Source organism: Monodon monoceros, unplaced genomic scaffold (genome assembly GCF_005190385.1).
Source record: "Monodon monoceros isolate NGI ecotype Baffin Bay Population unplaced genomic scaffold, NGI_Narwhal_1 Super_Scaffold_13, whole genome shotgun sequence".
Lineage (NCBI taxonomy): Eukaryota > Metazoa > Chordata > Mammalia > Artiodactyla > Monodontidae > Monodon > Monodon monoceros.
The window spans coordinates 9,154,521-9,178,742 of NW_021703769.1; positions in this window are offsets into that span (position 1 = coordinate 9,154,521).

A 24,222-nucleotide genomic window follows, 5' to 3' on the forward strand; every position below is an offset into this window, starting at 1 on the left:
TCAGGCACAAATGCAATCTGTGTGCTGTGACCCCTGCACAACTCATAGGCCAGGCATGATAAGGAATCTCAGAATTCTCTCTCTGCTGCTGACAAAACCTCAACTAAATCTTCCTGTCTGCCCATAGCTAATGCTCCACAAGCTGCAACACCAGGAGCAGATGCACACGTGGATGACATTTTTTTTTTGCAGGGAGGACCCAGGAGGTGAGCCCAGAGCAAGAGAGAGAGACAGGGAAGTAGAGAGTGTGGCAGGCAGCTAGGTGGATTCCGTTCTTTCAACAAAAGGGTCATTAACATGACCTCCTTGGGAAAGGAAATTTGAAACAGTGCCACCTTAGCCTAAATGGATATTGAACCTAAAAATTCACCGTTGCTTAGGGTGCTTTATACCCCCAACACCAGTGTAACTTCTGATATAGTACATTTCATTATATGTCAGATAATTTCAGCAACAATTTCCCTAAGAAAGAATGGATCATAGGTTTTAAACTAGCAACCCATAAATATATATAGTATATATGTATATATGCATATACGTACATACATATATGTAATAATAATATATGTATATGGCTCACAGTTTGCTTTTATCTTCGAATTGTCAACATTTGAAAAGAGGTTTGCATGAAGAAAATTGGATCTGGCTTCTCTTCACAATCCAGAAGATCTGCTCCCACCTTCTTAAAGGTTGACGATTCACTGGATATGAGCAGCAGAGAGTGTGCTCCCCAGTTTACCACACTCCCTACCATTCCCCAGTACTAATCCTTGCTTATTTCACACGTTCAGCCTAGCTGCCTGGAGCCATTTGGCATGTCTGTTTGCAGCGGCTTGTATAGATTAATTTTATCTTTGTATTTGGCCACTTCCTGCAGCCAAACCAAGTCCCTTTTCACTTTCAAATAAGCTTGTTCCAAACGCATTGCTTCCATAAAAGTTTATCTGACTAAGCTTATCCAAATTTCTTCCTCCGACTATTTTCTCCACCCAAATATATCATATTTCATTTATGGCAGCACTTCCCCAAATGCACGCTGTGGACCAAATACATGTTGTGTACAGGAAATATAAGGATACTATGGTTCAATTAATTAAGAAACTTCAATAGTACACAAGGTTAAAAGTGTCTTTGCATCAGTACTTTTCAGAGTCTATAAGTGCAAATGTGCTCTATGACTTTCCGGGGGAGGGCGGGGGCACAGTACATGAGTACTTCCTAGTTTTCCATGGAACTTCAGAAAGCTCTACTATCATGTTTTCTTGCCTATAAAAAAATGTGTATCGATAGTCTCCAATATTTTTGCTAATTATTTTCAACTACAGATAAGTTTCAGAGAAAGGAGGGGTAAGCCATCAACAGAGGTGGGGGAAAGGGGTGGAAAGGGGAGAAGTTTTGATTTTTCATAGTAGGATCATTAAAAAGCAAAATGTAATCACCATCAACATAAACACCTTTACATAGAAGAGAAGTCATTTTGAACACCTCCTAAAGTAGGAAAAATAATATCTCTATTAAGGACCACCCTTTCCACTGAATGCATTTGGCTTGTAAAATGTATCCTGTGTTTTTCTTATTTCCTTTATTTCATTGAAGATCTGTAAAAACTTTGTCACAGACTGTCACCAACGTGCAAAACTGAATTTGGGAAACATTGGTCTACATTACGTTAAATCTGGCAACAACACAAACTCAAAAACCACTGTAAAAATAGTTCCCACATGAGAGAAGAGATGCTAGGTTTCCAAGGGAGGGATTGCTATGAGCTGTGGAAACACACTGATGCAAACAGGGAGAAAAGACAAGGATGAGATGAAAGTGGATTTTCCCTTGGAGTGGCTTTTGGAGATTCCCTTCCCTTATCCTGATCTTCCATTGAAGTCACACTGGGGAGGGTTTGCACTCCTGCAGGAGCTCCAGGGGCTGCACCGTACGGCCCGGCATTGGCGGGAAAGAGTGATGATCAGGATGCAAAGTGGATGGATGACCTGAGCAGTTTGTGTCAGAACAAGAAGCAGCAGAAGTGGTACTTTGTAAGATGAGCCAGCATAGTCTAAAACCTTGAAAATATGTCATTTAAACCATTTCAAGATGAAAAAAGATGATGATGCTTATGTCAATTTTAAGGAGTAAAAATGCAAGATACAAATATGTCCCAATTATCCACCATATGGATGGTTTTGTCCTGTGACTGTTTTTTTGTTTTTTTTTGTTTTTGGCCATTTGACCCTTACCAGTTGATTGGGGTGATAAAATATGGAGCCTCCAAATAATCCATTTTTATTTTAAGTAGGATTTTTTTTTTTATTGCTCTACATATTGGTTTCTCCTATAGAGATTAATAAATCCTTGAGAGCAAAAACTGAAACTACACATTTTAGGATCCTCACTGCCTGGTGCCTAGTAAGTTCTTGCTAAATGCCTTTGTGAATAAATAAATGAATATGAAAATAGATGATGAATGAAGACCAGAAAATAGCAAACTTAATTTTTCATTTTGCATTTTTTAAGTTAAACCCTTTAATTTGAGATAATTATAGACTCACATGTAGTTGCAAGAAATAATACAGAGGGATCTCATGTACCCTTGGTCCAGTTTCTCTTAATGGTAACACCTTGCAAAACTATAGCACAATGTCACCACCCTCATACTGATATTGATGCAGTCAAATATGGAACATTTCCGACATCACAAGGATGCCTCATGGCAATGTCCTTTTGTAGCAACTTTCCTCCTGCCCTCACGTAAAAGTCCAGGTTCCCTGCTCCGTCTCTGTTGATACCAGAAAGGGGGAGGTAGGGCTCCTCATCACTGCTGGGTGGGTGGGAGTTCCAGCTCTCCACTGGGCCTCACTGACACCCCCAGGGGAGAGGGATGGAACTGCTACTGGTGGGCAGTGGTTGAAGTCCTGACTCTCCCAGGGGCCACCTCTGACCCCAATCAGGTGTGGGCTTTGAGGCACCTTATTACAGCCTCATGAAGGGACATCTCAGCTTCCCATTGGCCTTTGCTGGTGTAGGTGGTGTTTGTGCCACATTTCTTTTGGTGGTTGTTATTTAAAAGTTTTCTACTTTACTAGGCTGCCCCTTTCTTGGTCCTTTGGCTGGAGAGAGCAGGGTTTTGTTGGGGCTTTTTTCCCTGCACCTGCTGGTGTTTCTGGCTTCTTCAGCTCCAAGTCTGGGATGCATGAAGCGAAAAGAAAACCAAGGAACTCACCACATCATTTCTTGAGTCCCGAGGTCCCTAGCTGCTCTGCTTTCTTCTCTTTGCTTTCTTCTCTTCACTTTTCAGTCTTTTTATGTTTGTTATATATATATATATATATATATATATATATATATATAATGTACAGGGTCTTTAGTTGTGCTTAGTGGGAAGAATAGGAAAAAATGCATCTACTCTATCTTTTTGGAAATGAAAGTCCTCATTTTACATTTGAAAATGGGGTATTTTTTTAAAATTCCCTGACTTGTAATAGATGTTCAAGAAGGACATCTTCAATGTTCTTGAACACTGAAGATGTTCTTCTTGAAAATTCCATGTGTTTTTATCTAAATGGGCACTTATTCTATTATTATTTTAGTGCTCATCCATCTACAAGCACTACTAGTTGAAATCTAACTGGTGAGTCAATGTCTTCCAGGTGAGTTGATCTCTAACTGGTGAACCCCAGAGTCAATTTAATATATAATACAACTTCTATTTCAAAAACAAATTCCCACTCATCCTGACTTTTTTACTTACATGTATAAAATGTACATATTTACATTTTGAAATATTACTTTTCCAAAGATATCTACTACCCCCTCTTAAAGGCAAACAGTTTACTGTGAATTAACTTTTCAGAACATAAGAGAAAAGAAAGTTCAAAAACCTCTAGTTGGAGATATTTGTTTTGATTTTACTTCCACTCTATTTTAGCTAGAGTTCACAAAACAACAACACCACAGAATGCATTTTCTCTAATTTTTCATCGAAAACACGCTTTTTCTTTCAAGAAAGTTCACAAATGTGAGACAACACTGAAGCCCTTTCAAAATAGGGAAGGAATTTTCAAAACATAGATCCATATTTGACATTCTCTCATTTAAAAAATAATTTTATTTTAGCACATGGGGGTTTCAGCCCATATGATGTTTCGATTTGCCAGACTTTGAGGTCAGAGCAGGGATAACAGTGACTGTGGAAGGAAGTCCTACAAAGAAGATATTTTGCTTTTCCCACTTCCACGTCGGGGCCTTGCCTTGATCCTTCCGCCTTTGCATGGGCCCGACCTACCGGCAGTCTCACAGGAAAAACACACAGCTCGCAGTCTAAGGATTAGAAGTAATGAAGAGAAACAGCTTACAGTCTTAGAACATGGTAGACGAAAAGTGAGGCCCCAGGGTTATGATAGGAAATTGGGGGCTGAAAACTGAAAATGACTTTTAATCATAAAGGTACAATTTGAATCCTCAGATACTAGAAACCTAGCTCAGAGAGTCACTAGATTAACTAAGAGCAGCAGGTTCCTCCCCTCTTGAAATGCACACACACACGTATATGCACGCATTCATATCATGATTTTTTTTTTAATTTCCAAGACACACCCTAGGTCAGCATAACTCACAACTCCATCTTCTCTCTGTGGTTCCTCTTTTTGTCTCTCCGTGCACAGTCTTAAATCATAATCCAACCAATAGATACCCTCAGTGATATCTACAGTGTGTTGAACTCACCAGACAAGATCACATTACCATCTACAGACTGTCTTTGCTGTTCAGGTTCAAAGGAATGACCTGTTCTTGTCAAAGGATGATTCCTAAGAGTGGAATCAAAGTAACCACTGTCTCCCAGGGAAATTTCTCTAACCCTAACCTCTCCACTGTCTGGGTTAGATGGCCCACTATGTGCCATCAGAATCCCTGGGCTTGCCTCTCTCATACAATTTATGACTTGAGCTGCTGAGGGCTGGGGGGATTGTCTTGCTGGACGTGATATCCCCAATATCCAGCACAAGGCCTGACATATTGTTCCTGTATAATATTTAAAGGAATGAATGAATCTGCTATCAACTGGTCAATCTGGGAGAAAAAAAAACAAAAAAAAAACAGAAGTGGAAAACCTTTAAGTGACAATACCCTGACACCACATGAGCAAAGGGAAGAGTGACAGGCAGGCCCCTTGCTACGCTTTTCCAAGTAGATGGTTGTTATAGCCCTGTTTATGATGCTGAAAAGTTGGAAACAATCTACTCCATCAACATGGGAATAGGTGAATTAAATGTAGGATATTTAGCAGGTCAAAGGAAATGAGCAAGCTCGTTATGTATCGACATGGGAAGACCTCAGAAAGACTGTTGACGGAAAAAAGCAAGTCGCAGAGCATGTACATAAGATACTTTTATATAAAAGTAAAAAGAAGTCCAAGCAATTCTATAAGTTCTGGGTATAAATAACAAAACTATTATATGTATTTTCTCAGGGAATATAACATAGGCACAATTTATTTAAAGACAAAAATGGTTAGAAGGTCATATTTCAAACTCATAATGGTGGTTTCTTTAGGGGAAGGGAAGAGAAGTGAGGGTGTCAAAGGACTCTAGTACCATCCTTATTGTTCATTTTGATTTAGAAGGACAGTTCTTTAATTACTTGTATTACTTGCATATGTATTTTTTTTTTTTTATCCACTAAAAGTTGGTACATTCCTAGACTTGAAATGTTTGCAAATTGTGACCCCAGCACTCCAGAATATCTTGGTAGGATTCGTAGAATTTTCTTTCCCTTCTCCTTCTTCATTAAAAGCTGAGAAAAGCATTTGTGAAGGATATTGCTTAGGCCAATCCTTCTCATTTTGGAACGATCTCATTGTTTGTCGACTGCCAGCTTTGACATTCTCTCTCACTTCCCACGGTCTGGCAGCCGAGCAGGAATCTGGAGCCAATTCGATTCTCCCCCTCTGAAGAAACAGCTTAGCAGTCTGCACTGTGTTTGGAGAGAACTAGTAAAATGTGCCATTTTTTCCCTCTATTCCAAATGCCCAAGTGTGTGTGTTAAGATGGGAAAAATCTGCCTCATGGCAGAAGTGTACTATCAGCATCCTCTTCAAGAAGAATTAATTTTTCGATACGTCTTGCTGTTTGATGGAAGGCTTGATACTACAACAGAAGAGTTTCCAGACTCCACCCCTTACTTCCAAAAGTTTGCAATCAAAACAGACCATATGAACACAAATCTTCCATAATAATTATAAATGTTGATTGCGAGCTATACAACTCAACAACTCTCTAAACAAAGTTCTACTATTATCATACCCATTTTACAAATTGAGTAAACTGAGGTTAAGTGAATTGCAGAGGGTCATATCCTTAATATGCAAGAGTCCAGTTCAAACCGTGGCGTTCTAGATCCAGAGAGACCCAGTACCTTTTAACCATCCTTCCATATTGCCTCACGTCACAGTCTCCCCTACTTGGCGCTTAGCAAATAAAAGATCCTCAATAAACGGTTCTTGAATGAATTAATGAACAGTTTATACCTGACAGACGCTTGACTAAAGGACCTCGCACAAAACCAAAGGCACGGCTAACCACCCCCCCAGGTATACTGACAATGAGCGGCATAACCTCACCCCGAAAATAATCATGGGATCTGGAGTCACAAAGACATAGATATAACCCTTGACTACTCCACTTGCAAACTTAGATAAGTTTCTTAGTCTATATAAGCCTCAATTTCCATATTTGTAAAACAGGTGAAGTGTGGTAGGCATGATTCTAAAATGGCCCCCAAGAGTCTCACCCCCGGTGCTACAGCCTCTGTATGATGCTCTCCCCTTGAATATGGATAGAACCTGGGAATATCATGGGATATCATTCCTGTAATGAGTTACTGATCAGTTGACTTGGAATTAATCAAATGGAGATTAGCCTGGGTGGGTTCGACCTAGTCAAAAGAGCCTTTAAAAGAGGATGAAGCTTCAGAGAGATGATGTTGCTGGCCTGGAAAGAAAGCAAACCACCATGTTGTGAACATGGGGACCACATGGCAAGGAACTTCAGGTGACCTCTAGGAGGTGAGAGTAGTTTCTGGTCAGCAACTAGCAACAAAAGGGGTGTGTCAGTCATACTGCTACAAGGAAATGAACTATGGCCACAAGCAGTGAGCTCAGAGGAGGACTCGCAGACTCAGACGAGAATCACAGCCTCCACCAACACCTGATCTCAGCCTGGTGAGACCCTGAGCAGAGGGCCCAGTTAAACCGTTCCTTGACTGTTGATCCATGGAACTGTGAGATAATAAATTTATGTCATTTTAAGCTACAAAGTTTGCATTAATTTTTACATAGCAATAGAAAACTAATACAGACTGTGATACATCATATAGTAACTTAAAAATTAAATAAAATAATAAAGGCAAATTGCCTAGCACATATATGATCACAGTATATTTTAGCCCTCTTTTCTTGGAGAATGTGAAGCTACCCACATACCACTCTGAAAGTGAAGGTGATGGCTGGAGTTTCGGCCTCCGTCTTGGCCCGTGAGGACAAGAGCCACACTAGAGATGGCGAGTGCAACGTTGGAGAGAGCCTGGAGCCCTTGACCATCACATAAAACCACATCAGCTTGGACCTGTGTACGCAAGCAACACCTTCCATAACTGACTCACTCTTCCAGCGTTTCCCTTTTACTATCAGCCCAACTCAATTCTGTTAACAGGTCCTAATCAGTGAGGTACAAACTCGATTTATTGACTCACAATCAGGCTCTCATCAGCGAAAGTATTGACAATGCTGACCTTCTTCACAGGAGCAGGGTACCCTGGACTTTCTAGAACAGAGGAATTCAAGTGATACCATACAAAAGGGTTGTTCCACTTGTTGGCCAAGAATTCTGATGAAGAGAGTTAAGATTTCATCTGTGCAGGAGGTGAGAGTAAACAATGAGAGAGATAGAGGTAGATGTCAACGTAGAGAGAGAAGGAAGGCACACGGCATTCCTCAGTACCGCACCGCTGGAGTCCTCGGGGTCCCCAGCACTTAAGAACCCCTTCATCAGCATCAGCACCATCTGCTCCGTCAGAGGACGAGGGTCATCAGCAAAGAAGGGTCAGATTCTCTCACAAGCTCATTTCAATGCTTAGACTGCAGGCCTCTCTTTTTTCTGGAGAGAATTTCTATTTTATCATTAAAACTGCTGATTGCAACCCCACTACCGCATGACTGTTTTTCACACACACAGAAAAGGAGGTAATGCGATCAACGCAGCACCAATATTAAATTACTGTAACTCATTTACCCTGCCGGCACGTCATTATCCCTCTCCCTTCACAAGAGCTTGCACATGCACACAAAATCTATAAACTCTTTCCAGGAATACAAAAGCATCCTCTATGATGTTGATAAGAAACAGGACAGTCACTCTCTCCTGACATATTTGTTCTTTAAAAACAAATCAATGGCACAGGGATTTGGCACCTGAATGCAGAACAACGGCTTGATGAGGCAAAGATTGTCTTCATTAAGAACATTAATATTCATAGGGAGTAGAAAATCTGACACAAGAGAGGACTCACTAACCTTTTCTCATATTAGATTTTTACTTCTTAACACAATTACAGTCCGGCAATGACTTAATTAATGCTGCTTTTCGTCAGACGCCTTTAAAGAGCTGTCAATTTGGTCCTGCAGAGGCTGTCAACGAAAGAGAAAGACAGTCATCTCGGTGAAAAAGACACAGGAAGAAATTCAAACACTTAATAATATTCAAAGTGCTAAGCAAAGTCACATATCAACTGGGATTAAGGAGAATTTCTGTCTTTTCCTTCCATCTTGTTGAAGCCAGTCTTGGCGATGGTGCATTGGGAATTGACTACTGGGTTGAGAAGGTGCAGAGAAAGATGCAGTGAAAAGTGTAGCTAGAGGTGGAAGGAAAGACCCTCCCTAACTTGAAACTGTGGCACATCAACGACATATAACCTGGGAGGACCTGGGCGATCGGCTCTCTACAGTCATCGCATGTAGCACTGGACTTGAAAAGCGAGCCTAGTGTCCAAACACCTCTCACTACAGGTGAGGAAATGAGTCAATCCTATGTATCTCTGACCCAGATCTTGCAAATTTAAGCTCCGCCGGCCAAAATTTCACCTGCAGGTATTTTTTTCTTAGAAGGTACAGTGTTAAAAATGATTAAAGTATCTGCCGAGATATAGAATTTCAAGATGAAGGTCTTTCTTTACAACTTGAGTATTTAGCAACCCTGTCCACTGCTCCTCATGGCCATGGCCTGCAGAACTCGAGAGCTGGTGGCCCTCTCCAGCTTTATCACCATCCCCCCATCTTACACCAAGTCGGCTTCATGCCTTTCCCTGACCGCCTGACCCCTCAAGGCCCAAGTGATTGACCCTCTCTCTTTACCCAACTTGACTTTGGCCTCTCTCCTAAAATCACCCCAAACTTTCCCAGATGTCAATACCTGTGCTCAACCACAGGATTATCAGTTTGAACAAACTCTGCTGTTTCCGAGGGTATTTCCTCTGGTTATTTCTTGGCTAAAACGATGTATGTTGTCACACGGCTGGAATACACCTCCCGGTTCTTAGCCTGCATCACAGCACTACTGACGTTTGGGGCCAGATAATCCTCTACTGTGGGGTCTTTCCTGTACATTAGAGGGTGCTTAGCAGCATCGCTGGGCCCTACCCATGAGATGCCAGTAGCAATCTCCTCTATCGCTTCAATGTGACAACCAAAAATGTCTCCAGACATTGCCAAGTGTCCCTCAGGGGACAAAGTCACCCTTGGCTGGGAACCCCTGGCCTATTGGTCCCGCCTCTATCTTCAGCCTCAATGCCCCTTCCTCAGAGAGGTCTTCCTGATCATTCTAACTCATTCTCCCCTGATTCTCTACTAGGGCACCCTTGTGCATGTCACGCACCGTTTGTTGTAGGGTTTTTTTTTCTTCTTTTGTTTAGTGACTAGATTAAAAGCAGCATGAAAATAAAGGCTACTATAAATAGTATCTGAATAACTGATTCAGCATTTCATAATCCACTGTGAGGTTAATTATGCCTCGTCAGCAATGTGGTGTTAACCCAATCTCCTGGATGGCTCTGGGGGAGAGTCACAACATCGCTATTCCTTCTTGGTTAAGCTATCAGTGACTCAGGTCACACAGACATGACAAGCAAGCACTCTTCCTTATGACTGTGCAATTCTTCTTTCAGTGTTCAAAGGTGTCAAATACTAAGTCCCATTTGTTATATTCTGGACACCGACTTCTGGTTTGGAAAAATGAGCAATCATGTAGAGCAATGACAGTGTGGTAAAGCCTTAATTTTTTCCTGCCTGAAAAGCTACTGATGCAACTCTGTGTGTGAAGACCCAGAGGGAAACCTGCAGATTTTCTTTACTCTGGGAAGAGTTACTGAAGGGGCACCACTTAGCCATGCAAGGAAAGTCCAGCAGCTACTTTACCATCAGAGCTGGTTACCGGAGAAGCAATGGTAAATAGGGACAAGGTGACTAATGCAAAGAAAAGTTTCCTGACTTTTTCCTTTGGTGACTCATTATTTTTAGACCTCCTCTGATTCACTGAGGTATTCTTAAGATATTTTTACAGGCCTCAAAATGTGGTCACTGAGAAAGAGGGGCACCCTGGCTGGGGACCCAGAATCAACATCAGTCCCTAAAGGTCTGTTGGAGAAACCTGCCCAGGGCATACCACGTGACTAAGGCTGGCGAGACCTCACATTCTGCCATTCCAACTCAGCAGGCATACTTCCTAGAAACTGTTGAGCACAGAAGGGAAATCCAAGAGGGATTCTAAGTTTGGGATACCACTTTGGTCAAGGCTAAAATCTTAAGCAGCTAAAAGGCCTCCTTTCAGGGGTGGGCAAAGCCACATAGGTGGGTGGGACCTGTTCTCAACAGTGACACCATGTGGAAGCACCAGAAACAGCAGCAGCTAGGACCTGAGGTTGGGTTCCAGCCTTCCTAACCACCATTTCTCTCTCCAACTGGCTTTTGAAGCAAAGGTGAGTCTATGAAATGGCTGTAACTCCTGGGACTCAGGAACAATTCATGTGGGCATCAGAGGCAGAGTATGGGGTCAGGGAAGACTGCATGAAGGATACACTACAATTTCTACTTAGGAGTATTTATGTAGCCTCAAGCAATTAACTAGAACTAATAAAAGGTGTAGCTGTTTTTACTCCTCAAGTTATAGAATCTCATTATACCATTGTGGCTTTCAGAGTCTGCAATTAATCTGGCTCTGGTGTCAAGGACAAAGGAATGTGTTGTAAGACCACTAGGAAGGATAACATAGATTTTAAAGTTTCAGAACTGGACTTCTGAGAACTTACTGCCCTACTGTTGGTTTTTTTCCCAATGCATTAACCCACTGATTGATGGAGCACATCCACATTCGGGCTGGCCGGTCCTAAGTTATGGAAGCAAAGGACTGATCACACTTCCCTTCTCTACCTAGTGATGCAGGGCTGCATATATAGGTTTTGCTGTGACACAGGTCTGAGTTCAAGTCCCAGTTCTGCCACTTACTAGCTGTGCAGTCTTGAACAAGTTCCTCAACCTCCCAAGCCTCCATCTCCTCAACTGTAAAACTATGATAATTACTTCATCCCAGTTGGCTTTTATCGAGAACTTCTTACAAGCCAAGCTATGTGCTTTTCAAGCAGCATTTGATGTAATCTCATAATAGCTACGAGGTGCAGGCACGCACTTTCATGAGCAAAAAGTGAGGGTTAACAAAAGTGCAGCTAGTAAGTTGTGAGGTCAGGATGTGAACTTAGGCTGCCTTAGACCTCGTGCTTCAACTCCTACTCTGCACTTCTGTGATGGGGTTTCATGATCATCAAATGAGATCAGGTATTTACGTATTAAGTACCCTAACATGTATCCCTAACGTGTAGCACATGGGAAGTGATCAATAGATGCTCTCCTACTCTTCACACATTAATCTCCTACTCCTAAACATCATCTCCTTCTTATCCGTTTCTCTCAGCTAACAGTAGAATCTCTTTGTTCAATTATTTAACCATGGCCTAATTCTGCATGCTTCTGTCTTAGGCCAAAGTCTTCCTTCTAAGAACTTCTTTTTCTTCCTTTTGTTCAAGAAATCATTCTTATCATTCTTTGAGCCCATGTACTCTTACTTATTCACACGAAGACAGAAATACAATTTTTCATACAATCCTAACATAAATGTTGGCGTTAGTTCCTGTCTAACTTGAATGTCTGGGGCCCACAATAGCATCTTTGCCCCTAATAAGACCTCCTCATGTTGGAAGTGAGCCTTTCTGTGTAACTGCATATATTGAACTGATTTTGTAAATATATTGAAAGCTTATAGTTGACTACCAGTGGGAGTTAATTTGGCCTGGAATTCTCTCCAGGGGTTCAAGTCATATTTCATCATTATTAGATTCTGCAGACAAAACTATTTGCCTTTAAAACTATCACTGGAAAAAAAATAGCGTCATTTTCTCACTGCGGTACCACCTAATCCTTAGCAGGCCCAACACAGTGGGGCAGGCATGAGGTCACTGATCTTCTCACTCCGCCATACTTGAACTCACAGAAATCTCATGCACAGGTGGTCCAGCAGAAGCCCACGGGGTGACCCACATTTATCACTGAATGAACTCACTTATCTCTGAGGACCTCGTGTCTTTTGGAAGTCATGGGAAAGACTGAAAACACCTTTCAAAGAAAACTTAATTTACTTAAAGAAAAGTGTATGTACCCCTTCAACCATCTTTTTGTGTCTATTCCATGGACAGGATGATGGAACAGACAATTTCAAGCCAAGGAGCTTTTCTAAGACACCTGTCTGCTGATAACTGATTATGAAATACAAGTGTCTTGAATGCCCAAGAAGAGGGATTACAATACATCCACTGCAACAGGCTGGGGCAGAGATGGATGTTTGCACAACTGGGTTAGGCAAATTCTCCCCTCCTTAAGGGAATAAAGAAAGGTTGTCAGATCTAAGAAAGAGAGTCATCTTCCTTCTGGACTCTCCTTGCCTTCCTCAACATGGAATGTGAATCATGTGTCAGGGAAGTTGAGAGAGAGAATTCTCATTCTATAAAATGGGTTGAAGGAAATTTGGGGAGAGAAATCAATGTAAATATTGATAAGTGATCTGCTCGCCTTGGAATTAGAATGCAGATAAAAAGAATACACTTAAAATGCAGATCTTACCACAATTTTCATAGTTATTAGCAGTTGTTTGTATTGATATATATCTATATAAAGTCAGAAGTAATAACAGATATTATGTATTGAATGCCTACTACATGCCAGGTAACACTCTAAATTATTTACGTATCCTATCTTATTTAATCCTGACAGCAATCCAGTGTGGAGGGAATCACTATTTGCACTTTATGGATAGGGAAACTGAAGTCAGTTCTCTGTGACTTTAAGGTTTATACTCCTAAATTTATGCTATATATATAATCTCATTTCGCACACACGAACGTGCATACACATGTACGACTGTGTTCACACTCCCAGAGGCTCGTGTATGTCTACAGATTGCACTCTGGGAAGTCTCAGATAATGCACAGGTGCAGAAATAGTGAGTGTGCACTGCAATAATCCTCAGGGTGGCTGTCAACAAGCCTTAATTTAAAAATAAACAAAGTGAAACAAAACATGCAAATACGGTAATAGCTGCATTCTGCATTTACACTTCGTCTCTTTCATAAACAACTCTGAATCCTGAAGCAGAGAAGGGTTTTGTGCTTGGGTGTGTGCAGTCCTCATCGAAATGCCTCACACAGCTTCTGAATCAAAAGCACTCCATGACAGGATGCATTACCTTTTAGCTGCACCCCGTTTGGGATGCCTTTCTGAAGCAGTTATTGGAGGTAGAGATAAAAAGTGAGCTTTTCCATATAAACTTGTGCTAACTCTTACATTCGCTTTTAATGAACAGGTCATGTGCGGTTCTGAGGGTGTCTGCATTTTTCTTTAGACCTCATTTCTTCCCTTCAGCTGTAATGAGAGGGGAAGAGAGGAGCAGAGAGCCTCTCCAAGTCCTGCAACAGTTCATAAATATCTCTTTAAATATGAAACTGTCGAAACCCTCGGTGGCTATTACTTATTTATGAAGCTCCCTATCCAAACTTCTCTCCATATCATGACCACTCTCTGAACTCACACAATGATCTTTCAATATGTCAAACACTGAACCCTCCTCTCTCAAATCCCATCATCCTCCCTCGCCTCTTTGCAATCACCTTTGCATTGGCCCAACTCCTGTTTCACATTCATGTTTTAATTCAGTGCAGTGTTCAATTTGCCATTGATTCTGCCACATTGCCTGCCCTGGAATCACGCATGAACATAGGAAATCATCCTTAGCACATGCACATATTTTCCAACCAAAATCCTTTTGTCAAAAGAGAGAGAACCACAATGTGTTACCTGGCATCTACCCAACAACGTACTTTACTAAAAAGTAAGTCAAGTATATAGGTCTCCTTTAAAACAAATTTTGAAATACAGAGAATTATGAGGAAGAAAATTCAACGATCATAAGTACTATCATCTCAAAATAATTTTACATATTTTAGTGTGTTCCTAGGTGGTCTTTGCCTAAGCATTCTTTTGCACAGTTTAGATTATACTACATGTTGTATTGTGAATTCTCCTCTTAACAGTAAAATATAAGATTTTCACATATCGATAGAAATGTTTCCTAATCATCAGGAAAGAAGACGCGCAAAGAGGATATGCTTATTAAAATACAAACAAAATAACATAAAAGAGGGTAGAATTCTAATCTTGTGTGCTGTAGCTCGATCACAAGTCAAACAACATTCTTTCTAGTCTCAGATACAGTATATCTGGTATGTTCTGGATTGCCTGAACAGCTGAGTTGTCCTGATTATTCACACTTGTTCTGTCTGGTTTATAATCTCTATCGATATTTTGTTTGACTATAATAAATTCCATGAGGGAAGGGACCACATTTGTCTTATTTTCTCTGTATATCCAGTGCCTAGCACAGTGCCAGGCACATGGTAGAGCTTAGGAAGTGTATGTCAAATGAATAAATTATTTATCTCTTTTTCCTGCCTAACCCTCAGGTGAGTATTAGATGCCAATCAAGTGGCATTGGTATTAGACTCAGAGAACACGAAAACAAGGGTGTTTCATTTTGTAGTCAACATAACAAGAGGAAAAAGGGATTCCTATCTAACGTAGCACTGTTGTTTTATTTTTGCTTTTTTTTTTTTTTTTGCGGTGCTCGGGCCTCCCACTGTTGTGGCCTCTCCCGTTGCAGAGCACAGGCTCCGGACGTGCAGGCTCAGCGGCCATGGCTCACGGGCCCAGCCGCTCCGCGGCATGTGGGATCTTCTCAGACCGGGGCACGAACCCGTGTCCCCTGCATCAGCAGGTGGACTCTCAACCACTGCACCACCAGGGAAGCCCAGCACTGTTGTTTTTTAAATTATTCTGCCTGTTTAGAGAAATAAATAATTACAAATTCTTTTGCGCATTTCAATATGTTTAATCTCTGAAAGATTGAACCTGATCAGGGAGCCCTTATAAACATAGTAAACTTTCTCAATTGCCTTTTCAGGAAATTCTAAGGCTTCTTCACACTGGGCTGATGGTAATTAATACCATCCCCACTGTGCACCTGAACACTTTATTATTCCACAAAGGAGAAGACAGGAAGCAGCCTTACAAAAAACAGAAAGCAGAATTAGATGACATCATTAAATGTTGGACACTGCACTGAACTTTGGGAGATGCTTTACAAATCTCAGTGCATGACAAAAGTTTTTTGCACAGGACTCCAGATGTAGAAAAAACGGTGGCTCTTTCCCAGACATATTTACCAATTGTGCTTTACTTTTCCCTTTAAAAATAGTAAGGGATAAAAATAGTACCTACTTCATAGAGTTACTGTAGTGGTAAATTAATTAATATCTTAAAGGAGTAAGAACATTGCCTGGCACAGAGGAAGTGCCCCCAAATAGTAACAATTCTGACCCTTAATATATTCATATATATTTTTATTACTTCTCATTATAATATATATTATATCTAATATAATATGTCTTATATTATGTAATTATATATAAATGTAATATTATATAATTCTATATATAATATATAGAATTAAATAAAATATATAATTATACATTATATTATATATTATAAATATATTAAAATACATATTTTATTTCATTATAAAGTTAAAATATTTTATTGTAGAATTAGATATTTTTAAATTCTAAAAATATTAATAAACATGAAACCTTTTTATTGTTGATATTTGGAAAAAACAAAGAGTTAAAAAAAAAAAAGTCACATTTAACCCTTCACCAAAAGATAACCACTGCACCTACAAACGAACATCTCTTTACTTCAGTAAAAGTAGTGGTTCTAAAATGTTTACAAATTCTTTAACATTTCTTGCCTCAAAACCTGGAACCTAATTTTCCTCATCTTGAATGAGGGCCAGACTTAGTGATTCATTTGTACCCAGTAAGAAGTGGAGGAAGTGATGATGTGCGACTTCTGAGGAAAGCTGAGTCATTGCTAGTTTTGGGTTATCGTTTGGATTGTCACTCTGAGGGAAGCAGGTCACCCTACTGCGAGGACACTCAAGCAGCCTGTGGAGAGACCCATGTCACGAGGAGCTGAGTCCTCCCACAAACAACCAGAACCAACTTGCCAGCCATGTGAGTGACCCAACGTAGAAGGGGCACCTTCCAAATGCAGGCCCAACCACATCTTTTTTTTCTTTTGGTACTTTGGCACTTGTTTATTCCAGCCCTTGTGGCCCGTTTGGGGGGTGAGGGGGGAGCAGGCCACAGGAGCCCACAGGGACAGGCGTCTCGTACCCTCTGTGGCTGCTGCCTGACTATGCCGGCGGGGCAGGGGAAGGACTTGGGGAGCCCCTGGATTCTGCCCGTGATGCAGTCTGGGTGCTGTTCTGGAAGGGCTGGTTTCCGCTGCCCCAGAGGACTAAGAAGCGGGGGAGGCCCTGGTTTCTGGTGGGTGTCACCTGGGGGCCCTGGTTGGGGCTGGACTGGAGGATCCTGGGGCTCCAGGGCCCCCACGCCATTGGGGTGCTCCACTCTCTGAAACAGGATGAGCATCTCACAGGGTGGGGTCTGCGGGAACAGGTCCACGGCCACAGCCTTGACTGGCCGGAAGGGACTGCCCTTCACCCGGTTCCACGGGGCCCTGCAGAGGTCCACACCACCCACATCTTGACTGTAACTTCATGAAGGGCCAGGAGCTGGAATCTCTCAGCTAAGCCACTTACAACTTCCTGACCCAGAAAACCATGAGACAATAACTGTTTATTTTTGGAGTAATTTATTCCACAGCATTAGATAACTTATACAATGACTAACTATAGTCATGTATAATTTCTAGAATTTCTGTTCGTTTTTTTTTTTAAAACTAAGCTCCACTGCTTTTCATAAACTTTGATTACAAATTCTATATATGGCTTCATCGCTGTGAATATTTTAACATATTAAATCTTTTTTAGAAAGTTCTATTACCAATAGTTATGGGGGAACTAATTCTGTCACTTTTTGTGTGTTGATTTCTCATGGGGGTTCATATCCAATAGTTAGTGGACTCCACACCCAGGCACAAAGCAGCCTTGGGATGTAGATTTCTTATGGTTGGCTCCATCCATCCATAGCACTGGGTAAACAGTAAATTTCCTTAAGGTTGGCAAGTGGGGGAGTTTCCTGAGTTCTCCTTTTACTACTAATTGGTGGCTTTAGACTTTATGCAACAAGCTTATTTCTAGCTTCTGCTCACCCTGCGGAATTGAGGCCTCATCCCACACACAGACACAAAAATCCCAGCTATAAAGTCTTTCCTAGGCCCCTGTGAGGCTCTTCCACCCTTCCCAACACACAAACACATCCAATTCTGTTCTGTGTTCTCTGAACAAACTCTTCTCAAGCCACCTTGGTTTCTCCTTCTCTCTGCTGATTATCAGAATATCCCAACTATAGAGTCTCTTCCCCTTTAAAAGTCTTGCATCTCAAAATATTACACTCACTGAGACTTTATTTAATTCTATTGACTCAATATTTTTTATTTAAGCCAAATATAAAATATTCCCAAACATGTATGCTTACTTACAAACTTCTCTACAAGGTCTGTTTTTCCACAAACACTATTTAACTCTCCTATTTGTCACTTCATGACCACTACCCATGATCTAGTATATTTGTTAATATATTAACACCAAAAATTGTAGCAGATATTCTGTACTATTGACTCAAATGCCCTGGTGGATGAGAGGCAGTGCTTCTTGTCATGAATCATGGTTTACTATTCAATTTTGATTGTAATAATCTACCTGTTGTGCAAGGTGTCTATGGCCACGCCATATTGCTGTTCTTTCTTCTTTGGATAAGTGGATGCCTTAGCCTAGTCCTGGACATCTCATAACATGTCAGCTCCCTCCCTGAAGCACAGCTTACGGGCTGCCACACAACGTGCAGTGGGTCTCAGAAGTACACGGTGAGCACGAGTGTTCCATTTTCATTGAGAACAGCTGCCCATCTGCTGTGGAGAAGAGAGGCCTCAGGGTTAGAAGGGACGGAACGGCTCAGCCTTTAATGTTGTTGCAATATTATCTTGTTGACAAGTGCAGCATCATAAATTTGAATCCATTAGCTAAAAGGATCCATAAATATTTGAATAATGGCCTTTTCAGAGTTTTACCAGTCTATCAAACTTGTCACATGTCCACTTTTTACATTTTTCCTACTGCTGAAAAGAAAAGGGCTGAACTGAATCTCATGTATTTTATCCTCGCTTTCAAAATGGAAATGCTTTGCCAAAGCAGAAGTTGATTAACAAAACCACACTAGCATCTGGTGGTGGTAGAGGGTATACTGTCCACTAAACTTTGCTCTCCCCTTCCACGTGGCGGCATCCGGCCAGCCAGGGCTCTGCTTCCTAGCCTTGCATCCAGAAACGGCCGGATGACGTGTTCTGGCCCTTGACGTGTGAGCAGATATGACATGAGCCCCATTCAGAGAGGGGTTTTATGGAGCCCATATGTCTTCTCTGTTGTCTCTTTTTCTTGCTAGAAACTGAGGAATCTGAGGCAGTGTATGGTGGAGCCAGAAGCCAGAAGCAACCTTAGATCTCGAAACACTTCCTGGAATAAAGTAACCCACATGCTTACCATGAACACCAAGACTGGTCTGTTGCATGTGTGAAAATGCACTTCTACTGCGTTCAGCTATGGAAATTCTGGAATTGGTTTCAGGAGCCAGCCATACTGCACTTAACAAAGTGACCTATTTTAAGTTAAAATAGTAGCAAAACTACTGATTTTTTTTGTTTTCACTTTGGAATTACAGATTTCTTTGTTGTTGTTGTTGTTTTCAGAAGAGATGTAAATTCTGACAGAGTGACCCCTGAGTATGTTTCCAGAAGGTGGAGTATGGCCTGGCTCTGTCTCGTTTGTATTAGATCATGAGTCTACCGAGACTATCTGTGTAAACACCTTGGCACCAGGCAAAGGCACCAAGCAGATAGGTACTTAATATGTGTTCTGCCACCTGCTTGTCTGATTCCTAGACAATTAAGAGCAGCTCTCAATCGACAACTCCCAATAACAGCATGATGAACTCTCACCAGGGAGTTCAGTCTCACACTGTCACATTGGTGGTTTTGATGGTAGATCATTACATGCAGTTCAACCACATTTATAGGCCTTCTCAAGTCTATCCATAGATGAAACATCTCAACACAGCTTCATCCTACATTCCCCTCCCAAACCATTATTGTAAGGAATAACACTCTACTGCTACCCTCTCTGCCTGTGGGACTATTTTAAAGGTTGACATTCACTGAGTTTTTACAATGTGCCAAGTCCTGTGCTAGATGTGCTATAAAGGTTATTCCTGCTAATCCTTATAACAGCACTGTAGGGTTTATACAATTGTCTCCAGGACAGGAGACTTAGGGAGGTTAACTAATGTGCCAAAACTTACACAGCTGGTAAGTCGAGAAACACAGATTTAAATTCAATTTTGCCTTTTTCCAATTCCACAGGCTATGGGAATCTCATAGACAACATTAGGAACATCCACACAATAAACTGATTTTCTAACCCCGGGTTTCTCAACCTTGGCTTATTGAACTTTGGGCCAGATAATTCTTTGTTGTAGGGGTCATCTTGTGCACTGCAGGGTGTTTCGCAGCATCCCTGGCCGCCACCACTAGATGCCAACAATACCTCCCTGGGTTGTGACAACCAAAAATGTCTTCAGACACTGCCAAATGTCCCTAAAGGAGAACATTATCCTCAGCTGAGAACCAGCATCATAACCTAATGTTAGAAATAGATGTTCATCCCTTAAGGAACTGAGGCAGTACCTTCTTTCTGATTAACAAAATTATGTAAGTGACCATGTCTCCATTTTCACTGTGGCTACCAAGAAGCTCAAAGACAAATTTAAGTTTCAACGATAGCAAATAAGTATTTCCAAAGTCCTGAGCAATTTCCATTCATCCCTAATTCTTGATCTACTCTGTCTTTTCCCCTTCCTTCTTTATTTCTCTACTTATACTTTTTCCCATTATGTACGTCTTTCTCTACTTGAAGTTATTTGAAATACTTCACAGAAGATCCAAGGTAAAAATAAAAAACATTTTTATACTGATTTTGAAATCAACTTGCTTAATTATTTGATCAAAGGTGAATCTTTCTAGGAATGATAAATATTCCTGTTTTCTCTTTAAATCTTTTCAATAATTCTCTCTGATACTAAAAAAATCAAAGTTGGACTAAGAAACTGAAATTTATTGACATTTTCTGGCTCTCAGAATCATATTTTAAAATGGGTTCAGGCATAGTAAAAAAAAATAATAAAAAGAATAATTTTTAAAAAGAAGCTAGCAAAGCTTTGGAAATTTTTTTTTCTTCCTGTGTTCTCATTGCAAATGCTGAAAACAATTATTTCATTAAAATATTTTTATTACTAAGTTTAGAAGAAAAAGATGTTGTGATAAGATGGATACCTTTCTAAGATGTTTGTCTAAGATTTTGCTACCACCCATGCTCTAAACTGATACACAAAGACAGATCCAGCTAGTTGACAAACTCCACTTTTAGAATTCTACCACATGTTTTCACAAATGAATTTTCCAGTCTGTCAATTAGTGGGGAGATAAAAATTGGGTCCAGAACAAAGGATGACTCAGAGGCTCATTTGGATTTGGGATTTCTGGTTCTGCTTTGACAGATTTGGAAGAAGAGGCAAAACATTTCCTGTAAATACCATCGCCGGGATGGATTCTCACTCTCTCTTTCCTTCATCAAACAGAAATCTATATTGTGTCTTGAGTTGAGCCCCAGAGAAATTATCAATATTCACACATCTGGCACAAATCTGTTGGAAGGAAAAAAATATCATGATGCCATCTGTATTCCTTCCCTCGTTTTATAGCATAGCTCCAGTATCCTGTAGTCATTTTGTCACACAGTCTTGTAAATATAAAGTTATATTACTTGGCTTGTTTGAGGACAATGTTCATCATAAGAGGAGGATGAGGAGATGATGTCACTGCCAGGAAAAAAAAAAAAAGAAGAAGCTCGCCTTTCCCAATCCCCCACCTTCCCTGGAGTACGAAGGAGCCAAATTTCATCAAGTTTGGCACAGTTGTGGGAATTAACATGACTGAAATGTATGCCAGATTTCAAAACAATTTCTAACAGTTTCTGTGAGACCGTGTAAGCAACTGAAAATTGACATGTTGTGTTGTGCCCGAGTCAGCCAACTGCTGTCACTGCATAATTAGATTTTCCTGCATGAGAGGAGAATTTTCTTTAAAAAATTATGAAATAAGGCAGAAACTAATATAAAGTATAAGTGGGCCCGTTATTTGCAAAGAGGTAGCCTTCTGCTGAAGAATGACTCTGGACATACACACGTGCTCCCAGAAGAGGCCAATGGCCCTGGCTTTCTGTGCTTCATGGGCATGAAATGCCCTTTGCAAAGGGAAGAGGATTTTCAGCACAGGCCAGATGGAAGCGGGCCCACTTGGCTGCCCAAAGACTGGCTGAAATCCAGAACTAAGAACAGATTTGGAGCTAATGAATGTATGTTACTTCCTTCTAATACAGGACAATAGATGTGGCAGAATATGTGGGTGTCCCCAATCTTTATTCTCCTGTCTTCAATAGTGACAGTAGTTTTTGTTGAGCATGAGGTCACTCAGCAAAAGACTACATTCCCCAGGCTCTCTTGTACCTCAGTGTAATCGTCTAACTGGGTCCTGGCCAATGAGACGTAAGCAGAATGTAAATTTCCAAATTCTATGTCATTTCCTTAACAGGAAAAGCGGGTACCCTCCTTTTTCTCCCTTCCTGTCTTCTGAGGGCAGTATGGTCGTAAGCCATCTTTGACCATGAGTTTGAGATTCATACCATGTGGATGTGGGCTGCTCCCTAGATATAGCAGAGCAATAAGATAAAAAGAGCCACATCCCTGATACCTTTCAGTTGCCATACCAACCTTGGATGACCTCCTGGAATGTTCCATGAGAGAGAGGCCAGTTACTGCTTTGATTAAGCCAGTGTAATTTTGGATGTGTTCTAACGACAGACTTTTCTGTATCCTAACCAATATTGCACACTTGGAGATGAACTTCAGAGTTTATAAGAGCTCTTGCAGGCAGGAGAGTGTTTATACCCCTGGACACGTGTAGTATCTTTGTTTCCTAACCGTCCCCTTCAAAGTAGATACCCTTTTCCCAAATGACCTTCTCTCTCTGAAAGGTAAAACATGACTCAAAATATCATTCATTCATTCATTCATGATGAGGTGATTACAATTATTATTACAATTTTACAAAGGAAGAAACTATAAGTTAGAGAAGTGTAGTAACTCTTCCCAAATTACACAGCAAATAATTTGTTTTTTCACATCATTGAAATAAAGCAGTGGAACCAACACTAGAACTCAGGTCTGCTGACTTCAAAGCCAGTGGTTTTAAAATCTCCTTTGCTCCTCAACTATATTTTATATAAGGTTTCTTTGAATTGAATTTCTGAGTAAAAGTTTCAGTGTGTTTGCAAAAAAAAAACAGGTTAATTTAAAAAATTAAATTAAAAAAATCTTACGTAAAGGTTTTTTTCTTGTGGCCAGTAACAGAAACCCTTAACTCAAACTGGCTTACTTATTAATGGGGCCTTATTGGCTTATGTAACTAGAAAGTCCACCGCCAGGACTAGTTCAGTTCTGGCTTGATCCTGGGCTGGAACAATGTCCTCAAAACATAATTCTTGCCATCTCTTACCACAGCTATTCTTCAAGTTGACTTCACTCCCAGGTTCCATATGATATTTCACCTTGTTTAATTCCAGCAGAAAGGAGCCCTACACTACTTGGTCTGATAGGTTTATGCGCTTGTCTGTCAACTAATAAATATGTGTCCTAGAGGATTCAGGGCTCTGATAGGCCAGACATGGATTACCTCATAAATCCCAACCAGGCCACAGACTCTTAAGAGTGGAGGAAACATGGCTCTCAAGAGTCCTGCCCCAAAAGAAAAGGAAGTGGATATTGGATAGGCAACAACGACAAATACTCACTGTGCACCTCTTTATATACTCAAAGCTGCCCTATCACAGGAATCTGAACTTACGTTTTATTACCCTTTCCAAATGCTGGCCTAAACTATTGCTATTTCTCCATAGTATCCTTCACTGATTCCCAGTCCTACCCACATACTCACAAAGTATACACAAACGGTACACACACACACACACACTCATACACACACCATTCATTCCTCTGCCCAGTGCTGTTCTGATTTCCCTAAAAACCACTTATCTTCTGGAGGCAGCCAGCACTTCCAAGGGTGATACTGCACCATGGTGCCGGACTCAGATTACTAGTATTTGTAGTCCAGGTCTATAATCTCAAGCAAGTAACCTTAGTAAGCCTTGATATCTTCATGTGAAATGAAATCGCAATCATTCCTACCTCACAGGGTTGCTACGAGGATTAAAGAATTCATATAATACTCTAAGCACATGAGCTAAACTCACAGTATGTGCTAGCCAGTATAGGTAGTAGGTCATGGAGGCCCCCTCTTTAGTTCTCCTTCCTCTAGGGAGCCTTAATTTCTCTGAACAATCTGGCCTAAACTGCCCTTGTTTGAATTTCCATAATACTTAGAACTGATACAGT